Source organism: Sus scrofa, chromosome 5, assembly GCF_054392235.1.
Source record: "Sus scrofa isolate SSC_HxYL_T2T_F1_AM1 chromosome 5, Sscrofa_HxYL_maternal_Yorkshire_Landrace_v2.0, whole genome shotgun sequence".
NCBI lineage: Eukaryota > Metazoa > Chordata > Mammalia > Artiodactyla > Suidae > Sus > Sus scrofa.
The window spans coordinates 57,236,208-57,261,142 of record NC_139387.1 but is presented as its reverse complement, the minus strand read 5'-3'; the positions used below and the strand labels follow the sequence as shown (position 1 = coordinate 57,261,142).

General features: G+C 38.7%; 1 protein-coding gene across 14 annotated transcripts in view; it reads left to right on the top strand.

The window, feature by feature from the left end:
- Positions 1–24,935, top strand: part of LOC110260723 (uncharacterized) — a 630,954-nt gene that overhangs the window by 419,248 nt on the left and 186,771 nt on the right. For 7 of the 14 annotated variants that reach the window (XR_014803738.1, XR_014803737.1, XR_014803733.1 and 4 more), the window contains one exon: positions 7,343–10,600. The exons of 3 other annotated variants lie outside the window; for them this stretch is intronic. The gene's annotated coding sequence lies outside the window, so the exon portion shown is untranslated. Of the gene's footprint in view, positions 1–7,342; positions 10,610–24,935 lie in introns of those variants that run through there. 4 more of the 14 variants (XR_014803730.1, XR_014803731.1, XR_014803736.1 and 1 more) reach the window with 2 other exon arrangements.

Sequence of the window (24,935 nt, the reverse complement as noted above, 5' to 3'; positions counted from 1 at the left end):
TGACATGCTCCACTTTTTCATTGCACTCATAGTATCTGAGTTCCTTGTCTCTCTTCCCACTAGTCATGAGTATCTTACAGGCAAGGCCCACACGTTGTTTATCTTGGTATCTCTATGCTGAGTTCACAAGTTTATTAAATGAAAAGTGAATGTTTTACCTTTATTGACACAGCCTCAGTAACTATCTGTACACAAAACAAAGCCAGATATAACAACCCTCAAGAGCAAGTAGAGTTCATAAGATTAACCTGTTGTCTCTCAGGGAATGATGGCCATGAAGGATAAGATTCTGCATCCTCCTATGGTTATAGAATGGTCAAACCACCTAAAGTGCATTCCTTTTATATTGATAAAGTCCTAGTACCAAAAATTCAGGGCCTAAGATGGATATATCAAAGCACATAAATATTTATAAGAGTTGTACAAAAAAGCAGAAACAGCTGCTTAATTCTAAGCCTTAAAAGGCACAACTATAAATGTTTTTCACAAAGGAACTATATACAAAGGAAAGAATTCAGCCAGTGCTTGTGAAAGGATGAGGTCACTAACTAGCTTGGCTACTTTGAGAGATATTTTAATGGTTTTTAATGGTTTTTTATTTTTAGGGTGTGGTCAATAAAAAGACAACTTGACTGAGATCAGAAAACTGGACAAATACAGTTTCTTAAAGATGTTTCTCCCTCCTTCTTTGGTGCCAACTTTTTAGAGATACACTATAATTAAGTTATAATTTCTTATTTCCCTTGTCTAAACAGGGCAGGTGTTTCCCTGATATTGCATATTAATCCTAGTTCAGTGTATTTATTGCCTTACAGGTAAAATTTTGTCCTAATATTAGGATGTCAGGTAAAAATTCAAAGTTGATTGCTGATGTTTATTTTGATTCTTGCTTTAACACTATCAAAAAATGAAATTCTAGAGTTATATGAAGTAATTTCCATTCTTGAAACCTTAGTAAGTTTATAAAGAAATATACATTAGGAAGAGAGCTAAAAGTTCAAAATCTTATTTCAGTCTTTCACCTGATTATGAACACAATGTCACCTTCAAACACAATTCCAGCTTATCTTCTCTTTGTCCTCCCTGTGGACCCTGTATAATTATAACTTTGAGGCATAATCCCATTCTTCCTAAAGACCCATTATCAACTCCTTTACCACTCTCCTGCTTAGGTTCAACCTGTTTTCACTCCAGTTACCCAGACAAGTTCAATGAGAAGAGAATCCAATCATACATAAATTGGGAACATGCAGCTTAGGGTAAACCAAGGGATCCTGGCTATGAGGACTTTATGACCCTTCAACTTTTAAGATTTGTCCCTTTGCGGCATGGTATTATTAGGGAAAAGTCATCTGTACCTTCTGAAATTGTGAGGAGACTTAGAAATGATGGGAAAAGATGGTACCAGAGAAATGTGGGGTGGTTGAAATCATATTGTTGGGACAATGGGGAAGGTAAACTGGCTGGAACACTTAGCTTGACTTTTCCCCAGGGATGGTGGACAGATAGGTAGATAAGAATGAGAGTGTGTCATGGGTTAAGAGGCTCAAAAGATGTTCTTGGAGAAGCCAAGTGGCTTCACATTGGAAGACAGATGACATCCTTTTGCTGTTTCTTTAATGGATGAGTCAAAGTGTGTGATCTGGCCAGATCACACACTCTCAAGAATTGAACATACAGTTCCTTGGAATCGTCTTTTGTTCTTTTAATGAATCCAGGTTACATAGCAACTGTTATATAAAACATAGGTTTCTCCTGAACCCTTCTTTCCCACCCCATATTCTGTTCTTTTTCAGCACTTTTCCATATTTGTAATATTATGTTTTTTAACCCACTTATCTGTATTCTCTCATGACACTGTAAGCTCCTTAATGAAAGAGATTCCTGAATATCTAAAGCATAGTCTCATCTAAGGCATGCAGTAGAAAACTAATAAATATTTGAAGACAAGATGCATAAATCAATAATTTCATCAAAAATGGTTAGGAAGCTGTTTCTAGTCTAACAGAGCCCAGTTTCTGAACTGGCTGCTCCATACATGTTGAACAGTGACTAGAAACTACTAGAGATGTTCTATGAGATGCATTACAGACGTCAGTCCTGTCTTCAACATGTTCATGATCTAAAAGGACCCAGTACACATCTCACACAAATGCATACTTGGTGTGAATTAAATCCATTGTTTCTTCACTGTTTGGGGTAAGTGAAAGCTTGGTCTCCTTTTTATTTTTATCAAGTTAACTTTTTTTATGTTTATTTTATTTTTTTTAATTCAATGAATTTTTTTTAATATTTATAGTTGTACAGCCATCATCACAACCTAATTTTACAGTATTTCCATCCCAAACCCCCAGCCCATTCCCCACCCCCAACCTGTCTCCTTTGGTAACCATAAGTTTTTCAAAGTCTGTAAGTCTGTTTCTGTTCTGAAAATAAGTTCATTTGTATCCTTTTTTAGATTCCACATATAAGTGATGGAATCTTATGATATTTATGTCTCACTGTCTAACTTCACTTAGCATGATAAATGCTGTTATTTCATTCCTTTTAATGGCTGAGTAATATTCCACTGTGTCTATGTACATCTTTATCCACTCCTCTGTTGATGGACATTTAGGTTGCTTCCATATCTTGAGTATTGTATATAGTGCTGCAGTGAATACTGGAGTGCATATATCTTTTTGAGTCATGGCTTTCTCTGGATAGATGCCCAAGAGAGGGATTGCTGGATTATATGGTAATTTCTATTTTTTAGTTTTTTGAGGAATCTCCATACTGCTTTACATAGTGGTTGCACCAATTTACATTCCCACCAACAGTGTAAGAGGGCTTCCTTCTCTCCATACCCTCTCTAGCATTTATTGTTTATAGAATTTTTGATGATGGAACCTCGGTCTCCTTGATTGCCATGATCTCTAAATCCCTTATGACTCAGCTGCTGCTGCAAATTACCCCTTTATTTAGAGTTTCTAGTGTTTTTTCATATGAGTCTGTGAAAAGGTCCAAGCATCAGACAAAGCCCAATTTCACAATGTTATATAGATTAAAAAAAAATTAGACCTATTCTATTACAACCAAGAATGGGAAATCTATTAAATCATTCCCTTAAGATATTTTTATTTTGTTGACTCATGAGAATTGGCTGAGGTTCCTCCAAAGCCCTCCGAAGCCATATTTGGAGAACTTTGAGTTGGTGAGTTTACTTATGTGCAGAAAATATTGAGATTTTTTTGAACATTCTTTGCTAAATCATTTTGGTTTTCTTAAACAATTGGTATTCCTCCCACTTTTCCTTGCATTTATTCATATAACTAAATAAAGATTTAGCCGTATTTGTCAGTGAACTGAAACCCATATCATGCTCATCTTTTAAAAATATGCTAACTTTCCCTCTCAACTCTGATCTGCTGAGAACTTTTGAGAGCTAATATTTGCCCTAGTGATGTTATTTGGAATTCACACAAGAAAGTTACATAAATAAAAATGATATCATTTCTATTAACAATGAATAACACAGTGACACTAAAGATGAATATTCATTTGGGGAAAACAAAAGCCCTAATGGCTTTCAAAACTTGGGTATTCCCAAGTGACATTGAATAATACCTATACAAACTTGTTAACATATTAAATTAGCCTGGAAATCTTGTAAGCAGAAAAGAAAGTCTGCCCTTCTGAGCTTTCTGCTATTTCCTGCCTCTCCTCAGGCTGGAAATGTTTGAGGACTGCCTTTCTCCTGGTATTTCAACTTGCTGGCTTCTGGTCCCAGATGGAACCAGGAAAAGCAGAGGAGTGTGAAAAATAAAAATATTTTCAGTGTTGTTAACCCAACCTTTTAAAGCCTTAAGAGATTTCCTTTGGATTGGTGAAATAAATGATTAGAATGGAGGGGTGTAGCTTTCCTCCACAGGCCGGATAACACATGTTCTCATGTTTCTCATGTCATAAAATATATCTTAAACTAACTGAAAGCCAGATCATCTATAGGTTCAGCCAGGCAATTTGGCTTTTAAAAAAAAATTATTACTTTTTAAGCTAGGCTCCTCCCATGTACATGGAAGTTTCTAAAAATGTCTGGTTCTGCTGTGTCTTTAATCATTTCTCCCATTGGAAGCCCAAAGATGAGCTTTCCCTCATAGGCCTGTCAAGGCCCATGGTCTTCGAATATCTTGCAGCAGGCTCATGTCACAGTAGGGAAAGTTATGGAGACAGTATTTCTAGCCAAACTGTAAGAAAATAGAAAGGAGAGACTTGAGCCAGTTCTTTGTGACAAAGTAGAAGAAGCCTAAACTATTCAGATTTCTCCAAAAAAGCAATCAAACCAAAAAAAATCTTAATTTTCTCCAGAATTTTTATACCAACTCAGACACACACATCAGCCCTGTTTATTTGCTTATTTTATTATTAGTTTTTACTCTCTTGAATTGAATTGGCTAGATAATTTCATGGATTCTTCTTATTTATCTGGGGAACAAAGCTGGTCTCTTTAAGTACCAGAGGCTTTAAGGATCTTTTGAGAGATGAGGGACCTAAGACTTTCTGAATACCAGGCATCGTACTATTCGCATAGATGCATCCTCTCATTTATCATCTCATTTAATTTGGTGTCACTTCTAATAATACAACTATTACTGCTAACAATGTCGCAGGTTGCACAATGGTCCCGAAAGCAGTTTACATCTGAATCCTCAGAACCTGTGAATATGTTACCTTATATGGCAAAAAGGACTTTGTAGATGTGATTAAATTGAGGAATTTGAGAAGAGATGGGGAGACTCTGCTGGATAATCTGGATGGGCCTCATGGAATCACAATGGTCCTTATAAGAAGGAGGCAGGAGGGTCAGAGAGGGAGGATGTAAGGACAGAAGCAGAGGTCAGGAGGAGAAGTACACTTAGGCTTTGAAGATGGAAGGGAGGACCTCGAGCCAAGGACCACAGACAGCTTCCAGAGCCTGGAAACCTCAGAAGGCATGTTGACATTTTAGCTTTAGCTCAGTGACACTGATCTTGGACCTCTGACCATTAGAACTATAAGATAACAAATATGTATGTCTTTAAGCTACCAAGTTGGTGGTTACTGCAGAACTAGGAAACATACAAACACTTGTTAAATGCTTATTATGCAACATAAACTGAGCTGATCACTTTATATATTCAGTCATTTATATTCAACCACCATCCTTTGATTTTGACAGGTGAGGAAGCAGACAATGGGAGAGATTGAGAATCCCAGGGGTCCAGGGGCCTAATGAAATCCCTGTACTTAGTGAAATACCAAGATCAGAACTTGATAAGCCTTATCTTTTCTAAAAAAAATATTACTCTGACATCAGCATCCTTCCCATTTATAGATGGGAAAATTGCAACTTAAAAAAAGATACAGTAACTTCCCAAAGGTCATGGAACAAAACAGTCAAAGCCAAGATCTGAATCAGACTCTCGTTCTCCATTCTTTCTCCATTCTGGTTGACAGAATCCTATCACCTGGGCAAGTTGCTTGTCAGTTCAGAAAGCTTTGGGTTATTTATCTTTAGAATAGGGATAACAGTTCTTATTTCCTAAGAACTTTGAATGAATGCCATGTAAAACTAGCATTACCTTTGACACAAAATAAGTGCTCAGTGAATAGCAGTTATTGTATGGAAAATTATACCCCAAAGGAAAACCTTCCCCCTATGCTACCCCATCCACCAACCAATCTGTGCTCCACTTTCCATAGAGTTCCCTTGTTGGGAGGAGGCAGCTGCCCAACCAGGAACCACATTTCTCAGCTCTACTTGTTTCTAGGTGTGGCCAGGGGCTAATTACTCCCAATACAATGCAAATGGAAGGGGGTGTGGAGCAGGCCACAGACTTCAGAAGCAATTGGGCCAGATGCTTTCTTTTCCCCCTCTGCTCAATGGGGCTTTTGTTTATGGTTTTTAACAAACAATTTATCTGAAGTATTTATTTTTAAAGCCAATTATCACCTGGGAAAAGTTAACTTTATAGAATGCTGGCAGGCCCCAGCTTAATCACGTGGTCCAATTTAACATCATCAAGATTGGAATAATCCAACATCACATCCCACCTCATCTAGTAAAGAACAGCACATCACCAGTGTATCATGATGGACAGTTATCTTGGTAATGTTCCTAACCCAAATATGTTATATGAATCTACTAACCCTGAGAAAACAATAAGCAAACCCAAATGGAGGCATTATATTCTAAAAAGTAATTGGACTCTATTCTAAAAAGTAACTGGCCCATTTGGTGATTGCTTGGGACGCAGACTCCCCAAAGAGTTCAGAATTGGTAGCCTAGAAATACACTTGGGGTACGAGGCTGGCTGGCTTGACTGAGAGACCCAGGAGAATAAAGACAGAGTGAGACAGAAAGCAAGCTAGCCCGGCACTCCCAGGGTGAGCAACTGGCTGGCCCCAGGCAGTAAAACCACAAGGCCAGAACAGACTGGCTAGGCCTAATTGAAATCAGAAGGGACCCATATCTTACCTTGTCTGATACAGTACATTTCTCTCCAAGTCTTTTTTTTTTTTTTTTTTTTCTTAATTTTTTGGCAATTCATGGCTCAGTATTTTAAAATGATAAAAGCATCTTCATTTCAAATTCCAAAATAGACAACTAATACCAGCAAACCTACCAGATATTGTAGCAGTTTACAGCATATGAAGATTTGGCCCTTTATCTTGTGATTCAGCAAAGATAAAGAGCATTACATAAGCTGAGCTTGTGATTTTTTTTTTTTTTTTTTTGCCTTTAAATATTTTAAAAGACAGTGTGGGGGAGGTGCCAAGGGATAGCTTTTCTTATTCCAGTGACAAAAGAGGATCATCATGGAGAATTTTAATGTCCTAATTAAGGTTCATAACAATTCACACAAATACAAGAGCTCAATGAGAAAAAAAAATAATAGGATGGGTCAGGAGATTGGCAACATGTTAAATAAATTTCTACTTTTTTAAAATTGAAGTTTAGTTGTTGCAACATGTTGGTTTCAGGTGTACAGCACAGTGATTCAGTAATATATATATATTATTAATGTTAAATATATATTTTCTTTTTTAAATTCTTTTCCCTTATAGGTTATTACAAAATACTGAGTATGTTTTTTTTTATGAAATTTACAAATGTTCACTTTTGACAAAAGGAAAATGGCTGAATTGGATACAATAGCTCAAGATTCAGCTAGTGATGTTGGATGAGAAATAAGCATGGGTATTTGAGAATATATTTTTTTTGCTTAAAGTGTAGTTGATTTACAATGTTGTGCCAGTTTCCACTGTACAGCAAAATGACACAGTTCTTTTTTATATTCTTTTCCATCATGGTCTGTCCCAGGAGATTCGATATTGTTCTCTGTGCCCTACAGTAGGATGTTTCCATTGCAGAGAACTGAAAGATGAGACGAAAAGTCTGCATCATCAATGGAGTCTTGAGATATTTCAGAAACAATCCAGAGACAATCTACTTTGGACTAAGTGTCCGGAAGGTAACGTGCGTTTTGCGCCATTGCCAGGTAAAGGCTGGCTGTCTACGACATTATGTGAGGGGAGGGAGAGAAGATGTGCGTGTGATGGAAAGACACATATATGCAGATATTACATTCATTCCATTTTCAGGCAACTAGTCCCAAGCATCAATTTTATGTCCTTTATGAAGAGAATCAATTAATTAAATGGGCGCTAAAGAACGAGTGGTCTTCTTTCCTTCAGGAGAACGGTTTGATTAAGCGGTTAAGCAAAAAGAGAGCATATGGAATACCTTGGCTTGCACTTCGATAATGTCTGGAACAGAAACAGAGGTCCACTTGTATAAGAGATCAAGAAAAATAATTCTAAATATGACATTTAAAAACAAACATAATAAAAATTCAATCCTCAACCAAAGAGCCATAAAAGACAAACAATAGGGGAATTATTTTACTGCTGCTGTTATAACCATAAATTTCATTTCTTTCATGGTGAGTCTTGTTCAGTTACAGTGGTTTTCTAGGAAAAAAAAGAAAAAAGAAAGAGTGGCTTTGAGGGCTGGTAATGAAGAGGAAAGAAGATACACAATTTTTAAAGTGTGGAATTAATTATTTTGAAAAATACTTCAGGATCATGAATTATCTGAAACATATCTGTTACAAAATCTCAAGCATTAGGCATTTGTGTATCTCTAAATATTATTTTAATAATCACTTTGCTTATGCTGCTTATTACTTGTGTTCAACCAAAGCTCAGATATTGAAAAGTCTCTCAATAAGAGTGACATCATGGGGCTTCCATAGTTCCTCTTGATGACTTCCAGTTCAAATTTTCTCAGTGTATAAGTGAAAAGATGCTATTTCTCACAGTCAGCCCTGCAGACTCAGCCTGGGATTGCAAAATCCAGCTGTGTTCCCTTTGCGTCTTATACTGTCAATGTAATGAAAATGCTCCATGGCTGATAACCATGTTGATGGTGCGTGAGGTTGGATATATCTAGCTCGTCTCTTCTGTGAAGGATTTTCTGGCTATGCTAGCTGAAGAGGAATAAAGAAAAAAAACGAGAATTTTTTTTTTTTTGTCATTGTTTTTAGGTCTGTTTACATACCATGGGAGGGATTAGGAAAGTGAGGAGATAGGATGCAAAAATACAGAACACAAAATTATTGAATAAGAAAATTCTACTTTTCTGCAGACATTTGAATTCTTCTTCATATTATATATCCTCCATGAAGGCATAGTAATTGAGGTTCTCTGCACCTTACCAAAGAACAACCCACACACTGTCACTGCTGTGATAAAGAGATGATTTCTGTGGGCAGCAAAATATTTAAGAGTTTAATTTTCATCTGATGTCACAAAATGCAAGTGATTCAAAATCATCCATGTGCTAAGAGAACAGTTAGTTTTAGATCACTTGAAATTTGTTCTCTTTAGAGACATTTTACTTGCCAATGTTGTGATCGTATAACTCTCATCTGTCCTGAGCCTTCTATAATCAAACCCATTGTCTCTCCAGGATCATTTCTTTCAGCTATTTTTACCCTCTTCCCGTTTCCTGCCTCTCACCACAAAAATCTGCCTGCTACTTCTCTCTTATTCGCTCCATCACATCAAGGCAGCAAGCGAGGTAGAAATAGGAAGAACTTGGGAAATGGAGTTTAAGGAGTTTACATGTAAGCGTGATGCTCAAATGCATCAGGGCAGGGATGCATAAATCTGCATGAGGATATATATACTGATAGACTATAGTCGCCAAGAGATCAGAGGATCAGAGGATGGATGGATAGATAAGAAGATAGGAAGGAGGTCAGAGGCATGCTCGTATAGACAAATAGTCCACATGGACTGCATCTGAAAAGAGCACAAACATTCCCAGTAATGGTAACTGCGCCCCCTTCCCTGCCCCTTTCATCCTTCAGGTTGCCACTCAAATGCCCAGAAATACAAGTGCCCCCAACACTCTTACTCTTCACCATCAGCTCTTTATTTCCTTCCCCGTCACTCAGCACAAGCTGGAAGGATCTTGTTTATTCATTTGATGTGTATAGATTAGCCTACTAGAATGCAGTGTCCTTGAGGTTAGGGACAACAGAATAGGATCTCAACATGTATTCTAAGAGAAGGAGTAAAACGGAGTGTCGAAGAGACAAAAGATGAGAATGCTTGAATTGTGGCCAAAATAAACAGAGAGGGCTTTTCAATGAACGGAAAAAACATATTCTATAATCAGAAGCTGAGATTTGTGTTGTAAAGTCACATGGAGACCCAATCTGAGCACCATGGACTCAGGAGCTAGTTCTTGCTTCGCCACTGACCAATAGGGTCTGAGCAGACTTCCTGAAGGGCGATGCTGGGAGGAAGTGGCAGTCTGTTACTTAGTGTTTGTCAATACAACAAAAACATTGTATTTTAAAGTCAGCCATGCTTAGAGAGAGAAACGTTTTTTCTTAGGTCTGGAGTTGGTGCTCGTTATTTGACCTGTTGGTAGATGAATGTTCTGGCAGATGGAGTGCTGGGCATGGGACAGGCTCTGGGATGGAAGATAACTGGTGACTGTGCTGCATGTGCTCTGATAGACCAAGGCTCTCCTTCAAATCCTCAGTGCATTCAGCCTTCAAGGAAATGGGCCATAAACATTTGAAGAAGGAAAATCTTTTTTTAAAAATTTTTAAATAGGCTTATAAAAACTCTTGGTGGGGTGTTTCCTTGAGGCACAGTAGGTTAAGTATCATTGCTATCATTGCAGTGGCTCAGGTCGCTGCTGTGGCACAGGTTCAAACCCTGGGCCAGGAACTTCCACATGCCATGGTCATGCCCCCCTACCAAAAAAACCCAAAATAATCTCCAGGAGTTCCCGTTGTGGCTCAGTAGTAATGAACCTGGCTAGTATCCACGAGTATGTGGGTTTGATCCCTGGCCTTGCACAGTGGGTTAAAGAAGCCGGTGTTGCTGTGAGCTGTGGTGTAGATTGCAGACCTGGCTTGGATCTGGTGTTGCTGTGGCTGTGGTGTAGGCCAGCAGCTCCAGCTCTGATTCTACCCCTAGCCCGGGAAGGTCCATATGCTGCAGGTGTGGCCTTAAAAAAGAACAAGATTTGAAAAAAAAAAACAAAAACAAAACAAAACAAAAAAAACTCCATCAAAGAAAAGTCTTTGTGGCATTTTTGTCATCAGTATACTTGAAATGAAGTGTAGTGGATACAATATGGAGTTTGGAAACTAAAATTCAAGTTTAATCCTGCATCTGTCAATTACCGGCTATGAGATCTTAGTGAATTATTTCATTTCTCTTGAGATAGAGTTTTTCCATCTGTAATGCAAGGATGATAGTAATTGGGTTGTTGTAAAGATGAAACAAATGTGAATGTATTTTTCCAGCTCTAAAATTATAAACACATTTTAACAATGATAGTGTATATTAACACAGAAATTACTGCTTCCATATAAAGCTTAGCTCAGTTGACCATCATTTATTACACTGTAAGTGTTCAGGATGTGGGCTCTGAAATAAGGCTGCCAGGGTTGGAAACCTTAATTTTTCAGTGCCTCAAACTTTTCACCTCTAGAATGGGTGCAAAGTTAGAGTCTACTGCAAATTGATTGTATTGAATATTAAATTAGATAATCCATATGAAGCACTTATCTTAGTGCCTGAGACACAGTAGGGGCTCAATACATATCGGGTATTAATTGTATTTTGTGTTCACCCTAGACTGGCCCTGGAGATCTCTTTAATCAAGTCCAGGTGCATTTACACATCATCACCACTAGATGGCAGGTACACCATTTTTATTGCTCCGAGTGGTTCCCAGCAGCACTTTGCCCTTTGCCTTCTCCTGGCATTCAAGGATCCTGGGGAACCTCAGAAATAACACATTGAGTGGAGTAATAGCATCTTTTTTAAAAAAGAATTAGTCATTTATAATTACTGTCTATTAATAAAGTTTGTGTTGTAATCACTCAGGATAACAATTTTTAAAAGTATATATATGTATATATCCCAGTAGTTTATACTTTCTCCTCTAATAATATCCTAAAGGAAAGCCAGTAAAAGAGCATTTATTGAGAGTTTACAAGGTACATTAGATGTTAGAACTGGCCTATGGATTTGAGGAAGAGAAAAAGATACTGGGCTAGGCAATATGGCATTCCTGTCTTCATGCAGTTTATAATCTAGGGAGAAAGAAACATACAATGATATGACTTATGCATAATGATATAATATAACATATAATGATAATTAATGATGTAATAATAGTGATAAGGATAATTATATGATAATGATTGATCCTGGGGCAGAACTATTAACCCACTGCTGGGAGAGCTCAATGAACTTGTTTGAAAGATTCAGGGAAGTGTACCCAAGAACAGTCCAAGTACTCATGTGTATTCCAAGGTAACACTGGAATCAGGTCTTGAAAGTGATGAAAGGGGTAGAAAATCAAAACAGAAACATTGTCTTCCAGCTCCTCTCTCCCAGAGCTGTGCATACAAAAGCATAAAGTTGTATAAAGGACAGACTGCCTTTGGGGGACAAAGAGAAATGCCTGGGCCAGAACGGGCAGGGCCTTGAATATTCTGTAAACACTCATGGAGAGTCTTCAGAGGGAGATCACAAGATCCAAACTTGGCTTTAGAAAATACCTTTATTCAAAAAGCTAAATTTTATGGAGACATGTGACAAAAATAAATGCTAGTCCACTTTGGTTTAACCACATCTTTCTTTCCTCCTACTTGTCCTAGCCTCAGTTTTGGAAATGAGTGCTGCTAACATTATATAGCTATTTGACAAACACTCTGCTTTGAACCTAGAGCTAAATCTCCACTAGTTGATTAGGCCCAGGCAAGTTAACCCTAGGAGCCCTTTGGAACCTTGGTGGGATGAGGGGATGAACCTGAGTGGGATGACCTTCCATGCTTGTCATCCATTCACATGGAGCCTTTTGGAGCCTTATTCAGTATTTTAGAATTGAAGAGCAATGAGAACCTATTGAAAAATTATTACTCAGGGAGCGAAAGGGCATGGGGCTGAAATTAGGCTAGTAGACTAGGGGCTACTAAGAATGAGGCTGCAGCCTAGGTGAGAGGCAGTGGACCCTCAGCTTAATGACTGCAGAATTGGGGAGAACAGACAGATGCAGGATATGCTTAGTGGTAAAATACCAAACTTGGCAACCAATCAGATGTTGGGAATCTTCCAAAAAGGCCTTGCTACTGAACATCTAATTTTAGTTTGTCTATTGATAAAGTCTTTACATCAGGAGCTGTAACAGAAAAAGACAAACCTCCAATCTGCAGACATAGGCATATTTTTATAGGCTCCTGATATGGGTCTTCATGTCATAATTTAGTTACTTTAGAATATTGCCAAAGTTGTCACCTTCCCATTGAATTTGTTAGGAAGGGCTAGGCTACCCTGGGGTAGCAGTGGCTTAAACCCGCATATATTTATTTGCACTTATGGGCCATACTCAATGTGAGTGAGTGAGAGGTTCAGCTCCATGTGGTCACTCAGGGAACCAGCCCCTCAGAGGTTCAGTCATCTGGTGGCTGCTCTGCTGGAACACATGCCTTCCTCATTGGCCACTTCAGGGAAATGGAGAATTGAGAATCACATCATCACATTGAGGCTTTTGACAGGTCATTTCCACACATGTTTCATTGGATCCATTGTGTGGCCCCACCTACCTGTGAGGGAGCAAATGGAATATCTAGGGAGTGTTGCAGTCTCTGCCACACACACAATGACCATTTTTCACATAGAGAATTAAAAAAAAAATTATCTCTGAGATAATGCACCTGGGTGAGGAGAGGAAAGCAAACAAACCATAGTGAGAGATGGGGCCTGCGTTGTCAGCCAGGCTCATTCACTGAGACCCAGGAACTTTCTCCTCAGATAAACATGATTTAAAACTGGGCTCCAGTGTTATAGACAGCTCCAACATTGACCCCTGGGTTTGTAGAAAGTGAGCACATTAAACATGGGAAGGTCAAAGGTGAACTGTGCTGCGTGTCCTTCCGAGAGCCCTGGGCTGGCCTTTTCTGGGTGTGTAAGGTTGATGGCTCCGTTGTTCTCGCACCCCTGGATCTTCCCTGAACAGATGCTTTTCTAACTGAGGCGTCAGCCCTCCGTCAGATTGGCATCTGGAGGCTCTGCTCAGGGCTCGGCAGTTGAGTAGAAAAGGATTTAAACTGACATTAACACCAACCTGAGCTGTGCACGGGGCTGCACATTACCTTTCTCCATTCTGGCAGCCCCAAGCCTCCTTCCCCGTCTCCCTAATAGAGTCCTGCCTTCGATTCCTATTACATACCTGGACCAGCTCCAGAGACATTTCCCATCCCCCTGAGTTTAGCTCTAAATGAAAAGCAACACAGATGGAGTCAAGGGGTCTTCCTGTATGACTGATTTCCACCCCAAAAGAAAATCAAGGCAAGCAGAGTACCATATAGGTACACATGGTCTCACCTTGAGTAGCTAAGGTTCTGCTATTCTCTCTGCCCAGCCCTCCCCTTGGGCAGAGAATTTCTTCCTATCACTACCTCTAGAAGTTTTTAAATTACAAAATGTAGTAAATGCAATTGTTTTTGAGATCAAATATACATAACTGGGGAGAATTTTTGGAGAATGTGTGTCTGTCTATCTGTAGTGTATAAACACACACACACAATATATGTTCTCCTTCATTTCAAAATGCTATTGCTTGCCGTGTAGTAAAATGCCAAAAACATATTTGATAAAAATACTTCTGTCTGTGTTGTCACAATTTCAGTGATTCGGGCAGGTTTCTTCTCTCTGTGATTTATTTTCCCCCTTCATAAAATGGGGTTTCTCCAGAGGTAAATGGCCAATACCAAACATTATCTACAATCACCGAGTTACTTCCTAATACAATAATTAGGTGGAAGCTCTTTAAAAATCTTTGAATCACTATATAAACATGAAGTTCTCCTCTCATTAATGCTCCCTTTTTTTCTGTTGCAAAGATGATGGACACAATAGATTTCCAAAAATAACTGGCCCTCTCAGGAAGTAATGCTACCCCACAGTCCATTGAATGAGTTCATGGGACAATAATAAACAATGAATATTAAATAGAATTTTCAAAGTTGAAGTAACTACCTTTGCCTCGCTGGCATGAGAAGATAGCCAAGCCATGGTCTTCCTTTGTGACACTTTTTGTATCAGTTCACCATACTCTTTACTTTACAAAGCTTCTTAACATAAATAATAACAGAACTTTCCCATTCAGAATGAGGAGGGGGTATACTCTTTTGTATTTGCTGCAGGATCATTGATGGAGCAGAACCAGGGTCTATTTCAGTAAAACAAATGAACAGAATAGGATTTAGGGGGCCACTTGTTCACTGGATCAGGAGATGCTTTCTCTGGAAATACAGCATTCATCATCCTTGAAATATAAGCTCTCTATTTATATCCCAAATAATGATGGGTTGAAGTGTTATTATGAAAGGAGAGACACAGATTTTCTATAAATGTGTTTTTCTTGTGATAATATGTGAAATTACATTTCATGTTAAATTGCTTGAGGCAAGCAAGGTTTAATATGTATCTAAATAATTAAGCTAATTGTGTAAAAATATATTTGCAGAATTCACCAAATGTGTTAATACATTTCACATCATGTTTACCCATTTTACATGACTAAAGTTTGCTTTGTGAAATGTTCTCCAAAATACCGAAAGGCCTCTGAGTCTTGACAATCATTATCAACGTTGAGTGCTTTCTGGGGAGAAAAAAGAGGTGCTAAGAGTCACATCTTGAAAAATGGGAGGCTGCCTTTCTCTCTCCTTTCTTCTACCTGTTTCTTTCTCTATTGAATTTCACATTCACGTTCAACAGTGTGTACTCTGGGATATTCATGTCGTGTTCCTGAATGGCCTGGCGAAAACAAAGAAGCACATTCTCATAGGTCGGTGGTTCCACCTCGATTAATTGTGCAGGAGCAAGCCGTTTGCCAACAGACTCCCGTTCCAGTGTGGGGGCCAAGCTGATGTCACATGACCTTTCCAGTCTTTCCCACGTGTAAGTTGCACAGAATGCTGGGTGTGGAGCAGGAGGGCTGCCATGGAAAGAGGATGAAAAAACTTTTACTGCGTCTCATCACTTCTTAGAGGGAATATATATTATATTTGGGGTGCAAAAGTGGGATGTGGGTCAGGCCACGCTTTGGCGTGTGAACATGTTGTTCATGCCAAAGGACTCCGTTTTTTGCCTGGATGTGTGTTCCCGTTGCTCTGTTAAAAAGTACTGTGTGCTGTCAGCACGGTTTATAAGATGAATAAGTGGGAGAGACATCTCTGAGATGCCTCTCCCACTTTCCCTCTGGGAGAACTCCTCAACCCTCTTTGAATTTCTGCTCCGTGTTAACTCCTGCCTTGCCTGGCTCCCCACCACAGCTCCTGCCCACCCCACACCCCCCCCCCCGGCCCCCTGCAACTCTCCTCCAACTTCCTCTTCTCTACCACTTAGGGGTCTTACATATACTCTACCATGTTATATTAGAATTATGTAGCAAAGATTCTATTTCCTTCAACAAATGGAGCCACTTTAGGTCTATACATTATTCATTTGGGGTAATCCATATTTTTCTAGACCAGAACAACCTGGAAATGAACACAGGGCAGAGCCTCTAGGGGCACAACTCCAGGGGCATAACACCCATCAAGAACCATGCCAGGAAACTCCCCTCATGTGACCGGCACACAGGTTGTCACAGAGTATTTACGTTCAAGACAAAGGATGGAGGATTCTTTCGACATGTGCTTTTCCCCTCAGTTGTATAAGTTCGCTCTCAACACTTCTCATCTTTAGTTTCTCTCTTAACTTACCTTTTAGAGCAGTAACTTAGGTGCCTAGGGAATTGCATTACTTTTATGATGGCTCAGAGGCCGTCTAGCATAGCAGAGCTGATGCAATGGGCCAAACCTTCTCCTTGACTCAACACAAGGAGGGCATAAAAATGCCATCAACCTCATTGAAGCAGTCCCCCATTCACCTGTTGCAACCCCATTCACCTGTCCTTGCCCTCATCTACTATGCTATTCTACACTCTTACAGTACCATATCTGTGCCCCAGTCTCTTCATCTATAAAAGTGACTCATAATAGTCTGCACTTTATAGGCATTTTCTGAGAATTCATTCAGTAAACACATGTAAAACATTTTAAAGAGCCTGCAATAGTCATAGTAGTAGTAAAATAAATAAATGTATAAAATAATAAAAAAGAAGTCTAGTAGTAGTAGTAAAAAGTGAACTAGTGATAGTAAGTATAAGCTATTAGTATCTTCACCATCACCACCACCACCACCATCATCATTATCATTAGCTCAGCCCCTGATATCTGTTGTGCTGCAGAATAAAATTCACTTGGATAGAATTCTCTGGCTTGCCATAGCATTCTCCTTAGAACTGTGCTATGCAGTGTGGTAGCCACTAGTTGCATGTGGCTGCTGAGTACTTGAAATGTAGCTAGTTCAAATGGAGATAGGCCATGAAAATAAAATATATGGATTGAAAAGATTTAGTACAAATTAAAGCATGTGAAATGTCTCAGTAATTTTTAGGAGTCTCCTGATGGCACAGCGGGTTAAGGATCCAGCATAGTCACTGCTCTCATTTGGGTCACTGCTGTAATGCAGGTTCAGTCCCTGGCCCAGGAACTTCCACATGCTGTGGACACAGCCAAAAAAAGGAAAAAAAAATAATAGTAGTAATAATAATAATTTTGTGTTGATTACATAATTGTTGAAATGACAGTGTCTTTAATATAGTGGATTGCATAAGATATTTAAAATTAATTTCTCCTGTTTCCTTATACTTCTTAAAATGTAGCTACTAGAAAATTCAAAATTACATACGTGGCTTACATTCGTGGCTCATGTGATAGTCCAACTGGACAGCGCTGCCCTAGGTAATAATTCCTCTGGATTTCCCTCTGGGAATCCCACATCCAGACTATGAGCAAGAGACACGCCTGCTTTCTATTATGGATTTGCAGGGCCTAGGTTGCCCAGGGCAGTTAAGCCCAGCCTGCTCTGCCAAGAGAGAGTGACGGGGAAAAACTGATGGGCGTGCAACTTACAAGGCGGTTACAAGGGCCTAAGTGGAGCCCTCCGGAAAGAGTTATTGCCTCTTAAATAGCACCTTACTCCCTGGGAGTGAATGAAAGGAGGAGCTCTTTCTGTTAAAGTCATTTAAGATCCTTTGCTGAAAGGAACCATATGCTACACAATGAATATATTCCAGGCAAGATGCACATGTTTTGCACAATAAACACGTATGCAAATCTTGCAAAGATCTTGAAGAGAAAATGTGCTGATATTATTCACATTAATATCTTTTAATGCATCCTTGTTCTGATCTGAAGTCAAATCTACATCTTTGCCTTCCTCCTCTGCCTCAGCCCCTAACAGTGAATAGTTTATACAAAAGCAATCTAAGATTTTTGTTTTGGGTCAAGAGGAGTTTGTTTCTGGTGGCTGAAATTTAAGACTGGGTAAATCATAAACTCCCAACTTGCTGGCAAATCTCCAGGGGCCTGGCAGCATCTGCGCATGCCTCGTTTCTCTCCCAGACGATCTGGGTGGGAACAGTGCTGAGCCAAAATCCCAAGACCTGAAGCTGCCGCCTGCCCTTTTCTAGTCTAAGATGCACAGAGCATTTGCTCTTTCGGACTGTTCTCAGACTCCAAATATTTTGAATACAGAGCTGCACTCCATAATTGGAGCTTGGTATCGAAAGGAAATTAGAATGCTCCTTGAATCACATCCATCAACCAGCGGTTCTCTCCGCCTAAATGAGTCTCCATTGCGGGTGATAGAGGAGGAGAGGCCTTGTGGGGTCCCAATAAAGTTGTGCTGGCTGGTAAATAAACATGAAAATTCAGAAATCAGTGCCATCCTGGGAAACGCCATTCAGGGAGTAAAAAGGTCTCGCCAAGCATGGTGCTCTCCCTTTAATTGTCCCCTGCTCCGTCTGTTCCTTCCCAGCACATGTTGTACTGAAAAGCCATATTGCCACAAATACACATTTAGGATTTGATTACAGAGTCTCATCCATTTACATGTACAAGATAGAGCCTACTGTGACAGATTAATGCTTCTAAAGTTTGTACAGGAAGGTTAAATAAAGTGTTACTTTTACGACACCGAGTAGCTTTATGATGCTCTTGCTAAAGCAGAGACCACTTGGTGATACTGCAGATGAGCCAGATACTTATCGCGAGAGCTGGCACAGTGCCACCAATGCTTTCTCCATCTTTCACGTGCCTTACCTTTCTGCACAAGCGTCCTCACTGCTGTGTGTAACACAGTCGTCTCCAGGCAGCTTTCTCTTATACCCGTTTAGTCAAAGTGAAACAATTCAAGTCCGAGCATCCTGAGACATTGCCATGTTACTGGAAAGAGGGCAACTGGAAATTTCACACGCAATTCTGCTTTTTCTGTCAGAGCAATAACACACATGCACACACACGCACTGATCCGTGGGGGTTGTAAAGCCGTAGTCAAAGCTTTCACCACAGTTCATCTTTTCCTTCTGTCCTTTTGACATCCATCCACTTGGGTCACCTAGCCCTTCCTCCCACTCTGAAGTCTAGAATATCTTTATTTTTTTGTTTGCTTTTTAGGGCCACACCTGAGGCATAAGGAGGTTCCCAGGCCAGGGGCCCAATCAGAGTTGTAGCTGCTGGCCTACACCACAGACACAGCAACGCAGGATCTGAGTCGTCTGAGTCGTCTGCGTCCTACACCATAGCTCAAGGCAACACTGGATCCTTAACCCACTCAGCAAGGCCAGGGATCGAACCTGTGTCCTCATAGATGCTAGTCAGATAAGTTAACTGCTGAGCCACTTCAGGAACTCCTAGAATACCTTATGATGGTACTGGGCTACACTGAATTTTCTGCTTCCCTTTCAATTCTTTAATAAATATCTATGCTGAGTCTCATCTGATTAGTTCAGACTAATAAACACAATAATTTTCTTAATGAATATGAAGTATTCTGAAAAACTGGTGCAAAAGCATGGCTGAGCCATAATTTGGCCAAAGTTGTGTATCACTAATGCTTCTTTTTTGTTGTTGTTGCTGTTGTTTTTTCATTGTTAAAAATTTTATTGAAGTATAGTTGATTTACAATGACTAATGCTTCTTGTTGGACCAAATTTTTAAAAGTATGACAAACATTTTAAGATCTTTGCCTATTCTAATGGTGTAATGGTGTTCATTTCAAGCCATGTTGGATGGTTTGAAATTGAACACTAAGGTATTTAAAAGAGGGTCAAATGGTGCTCAGTTGACAACTTGCACTTGGTAGCAATGCAAAGACTGCTCTTTTCTATAGGAGCTATGTCTTCCTAGAGCAGAATAAAATTGCAGCTTAAGTAGCACAAAAAGAGGCAGGGACCTTGGGCATTCCACTGGAGCACTGAGTGGGAGAGGTGTTAAAATAACATCCCCCTCCCCCATATGGCTGCTTTATAAAGTAGACTTACTTCCAGGCAACACTGAGTCAGCTTTTCAACTCCCTCTCAGCCCCCAAGGAGTTTCTTATGAAATCAGGGAAAGTGTCACAGCTCAGATGAAGTCACTGGGGGAGGTCTAGCCTTCTGGTTGAACGCTGAATAATGTAATCTCTCCACCGTCACTGTGCTCAGGAACTTACTGGGAATCACAGCAGAAGTAGAAACACATCAAACTCTTATTTCCATTTGGTCTCTCATTGATATTGTCACTCATAAAAATATTTTAAAATACCAACAGAATCAGACCATGCTAATAAGCTTCTTTTGTGTTCTTTGGTCATATTTATAGAGAGTAGTAATATGAAAAATGACTGTTGGTTCCTTCTTTTTTATTAAAATTAGTATAAGACTGTTTAACCAAAGCTTTTTGGCCAGGAGGTGATAAACATGAAGATGCTTTGCAAACTTTAAATTATAATGCAAAGTGAGAAATTGCATGTAAAGTATCACCTTGAATGGAATACTACACTACCCTTAGAAAGAACATACTAAAACAGATAGAAGCCATATTTAAGTGGGAAAGCTAGGTGTTGATGTCATATGGATAATATGATGCCATTTTTGGAGAAAAGTATTGCATATGTGTTTATGGTTGTGTGAATGTGTGTTTGTGTGTATGTGTAGTATGATTTTATGAAAAAGTTTGAAAGCTGGAGACCAGGTATGCATAGTAATTACCTCTGGGGCATAAGCTCTGGTGGGGAAGTCCTCAAATTATAAATTTCTCTATTGTTTGAATATTTTCCTAATTTAAAATACATTACTTTTGTTATTTAAACTATTTTTAAATATAAATAGTCAGAATCAGATGTCCTCTGGAATCAACTGATGCATAATTAACCGTTAATTCATCCCTTCATTGATTTCATCAAAAGTTTATGCCATCCCTTCATTGATTTCATCAATGTAGTCACTATGCCATCTCTGTAGAATGGCATTCTATTAAGTCCAAGACTATCTGACACACAATCGTTCAATTCTCTTTGGTCTATTCTTTTGTTCACTGTAGGGAACAAAGCACCATGGATAAGAAGAGGGGCTCTAAAGACAGATCACTTGGAATCAAATCCTAGTCCCTCCACTTTCTAGCTGCATGGCCTTGAGTGAGTTCCTTAACATTTCCACACCTCAGATTTATCATCTGCAGTATGGAGATAATAATAATAGTACTTATCTTCTAGAGTCGTCACTAGAATTAAACGAGCTAATATTTGCAAAGCGTGTAAAACACATGACAAGCCCTCTGTCAGTGCTCATTAGACAAAATAAATATATAAAAGCTGTTTGATCTCAGGAAAAGTAAAGTCTCATAAGTAAAAGGATAGGACATATAACAACATATTGATCAAAGGCATGTGCATCATCAACAATAGCAAAAGTGTGATAGAGGCCTTAAATACCCTCTATCTCCATTTTGCCTTCTTATATTTGGTAAGATAGTAAGGCTAAAAATGCATTTCCAGACTCTTTTGCAGCTAGGGTTGTGGATTCAAATTAGGTTCTGTCAAGTTGGGTGCTCTGATGAGATTTAGATGCCAGAAATAGAAAAGAGGTTGTGCTGCCAGGTAAGCTTCAAGAGTTGTGAGTTTTGTGGTGGTTGGACTTTGCATTCCAATGTGTGATCATCAGCTTGGTGAGTGTAAGAGGCTATTATAGTGGCAACTCCCTCACGGCTAGATTATAACTAAGAGAGTGACCTCACAGTCAATAGGAGAGTGGCAGCCTGCTGACCTTCCAGCTCTTCCACTTGTCTTCCTGCATGGAAATACCTGGGGTAGTTTCTGTTTCCTGGGCTGAACTCTGACCAATCCAAAGAAAGAAAACAATAATTGTCCTCATCTGTGGGAAGATCAAAGCACTGAGATGGAATGTAGAGGGAAAGTCATTCCTGCAAGAGGCATGGACTAAGCAAGGTCCTGGAGTCAAGGGTATAGATGGTATGAATGGAGGGCACTTAGCTAGAATAGAAGACATTCTTGGAGATAGTAGAAATTAAAATTGAAAAGAAAGGTTTGAATCAGCTTTGGGGGAACATTGAATATAAAGTTAAAAATTCGATCTGTCCTTTGTACAATGAATGTGTATAAAAGGTTTTTTTTTCATTTGTTTTGTTTTGCAGAATTCAAAGATTAAGGCATAAAAGGAGAGGGGAGATGTTCTATGCAAAAATGTTAGGCTATGCTAACTTTCCTATGGAAATTAGAAGTTCAATTTAATAGACATGCACTGAAAGAATACCATGTGTGTGGCATACTATGGTTTGTTTCTTTGCTTGGGAATAAGGAAATCAGAAAGCATGAGTCTAGCAACATCCACAGAGGTAAGAATTATGACAGGCATAATTTCATTATTTTTTATGGCTGAGTAATATTCCAGTGTGTGTGTGTGTGTGTGTGTGTGTGTGTGTGTGTGTGTGTGTATTAATGCCATATGATATCACTTACACATGGACTCTAAAATACGACACAAATGAACATTATCTATGAAACAGAAACAGACTCACAGGCATAGAGAACAGATTTATGGTTGCCAAAGGGGAAGTAGCACAGAGAAGCAAGTGCTGAGAGTTTGGGATTAACACATGCAAACTATTATATATAGAATGGATAAACAACAAGGTCCTACCATATAGCACAGGGAACTATCTTCAATATCCTGTAATAAACAATAATGGAAAAGAATATGAAAAATAATATATATGTATAAATGAATCACTTTGCTATACAGCAGAAATTAAAACATTGTAAATCAGCCATACTTCAATAAATTTTTTAAGAAGAGAATTAAGACAAGCAAATGTGAGCAAATCTTATGTTGTTAGTATGGTCTAAGGCAGCCTGACATCCCAATTCTAGGAACATCTCTTCATCTTATGAGGTATCATGTATTCTATATAATGAGACTGAAGAGTTTACTGCTTACGAGTGAAGTTGTCTATCACGAAATAAAAGTGCACGGGAAACCTGGATCTGTTCCCCCCTTTCCCAGTCCTTGGACAGGAAATTTCACAACTCTGAGGCTCATTTTCATTTCAGTACAAATGGAAATAATATTAACAACATTATAGTGTTGGGAAGATTAATTGAAATTATGTGTATAAAGCACTTTAAATTAAAAAAATGTACAAAAATGTAAAGTACACAAATGTGTTTCCAAGTGGACAGACTTGCTATGTGCAAAGATTTTCAAGAATTTCCTTTTCACAGGGTGTCAGAAGTGTTTCAGTTAGCAGAAATAAATATGCTAATTGGAAGTATATGAATCATAATCTGCCTTTTTTGTGAGAGGTTAGGTGTGATCTGAACTGTGTATAGCTAACAAAAGAGAAACATAATTAAAACAATTAGTGGTGGTCCATTCAATGTGTCTCAAAAAAAATGCCTTGTCTATAAATTTGCAGCTTCTCCTTTTGACCACCTGGATTTATACCATATTTTCTTAATACAATCAGTTCTGGAATATTATATATTTTTTTCCATTTTAACTCATATTTCTTTACATTTTATATTTATTCAATCTTTTTTAAAAGCAAGATTGAGATTGACATTTTAATTTTATTTATTTTTTTAATTGAAATATAGTTGGCATACAATATTATGTTACTTTCAGGCATACTACATAGGATTTGACATTTGCATACATTATGAAATGATCTCCACCATAAGTCTAGTAACCATCTATTGCCATACAAAATTATTACAATATTGTTAACCAAATTCCTTACACTCTATATCACATCCCTGTGATTTATTTACTATAATTTATTACATAACTCGAGATGGGTACTCTTAATCCCCTTCACCTATTTACTCTGTAACCCCTCCTCCTCTCCCTTCTAGCAACCACTATTTCTTCTCTGAATCTATGAGTCTGTTTTTGTTTTGGTTTTGTTAGTTGGTTTATGTTTATATTCCACATTTAAGTGAGATCATGTGGTACCTGCCTTTTTCTACTTGACTTATCTCACTTAGCATAATATTCTCTAGATCTATCCACGTTATAGCAAGTGGCAAGATTTCATTTTTTATGATTGAATAATATTCCATTTTATATATATACACACACACACACACACACACACACATATATCCATTACATGTGCTTGTGTGTGTGTGTGTGTGTGTGTGTGTGTGTGTGTGTATAGCATATCTTATCTATTCATTTGTTTATCAGTGGACACTTGGGTGACTTCCCTATCTCGGCTGTTGTAAACAATGCTTCAATGAATATTAAAGTGCAATATGGCTTTTTAAATTAGTGTTCATGTTTTCTTGGGGTAAATATCCAGAGTGAAATTGCTGCATCATATGGAAATTCTATTTTTAATTTTTTAAGGAACCTCTTTATTGCTTTCCATAGTCACTGCACCAATTTATAATTCCACCAACAGCACATTCCTTTTCTCCATGTCCTCACCAAAACTTATTTCTTGTCTTTTTGATGACAGCCATTCTGAGGTGTAAGATGGTATCTCATGTGGTTTTTATTTGCATTTTCCTAATGATTAGTGATGCAGAGCATCTTTTCATGTGTCTTTTGGCCATCCGTAGCTATTCTTTGTTCTAAAATTAATCTACAAATATTTTCAGAATTAAAAATAGAACTGTCCTTAGTCCACTGCCCCTTACATTCCATCATCATACAATATACCTCTTCTGTGATTTTCACATGCCTTTTTAGGACAAGGTAGAGTGAGAGAAGCAAGAGGAAAAAAGATACAAAAAGGGGGCGGGCAGGGAGTTAAGTCTTCTCAGCAGGAGTTTGGAGGGAGAACAGGGAGGTGGGGGAACATATTCTTTTAGCTTGCTATCCACAAGTTGTCTTAGGCTGTTTGCCTCTGATGCAAAGGCTACCACTTCTTTCAGAAAAACTTTCTCTACAGGACTCTCTTTTTCTGCATCCTGACATTCTG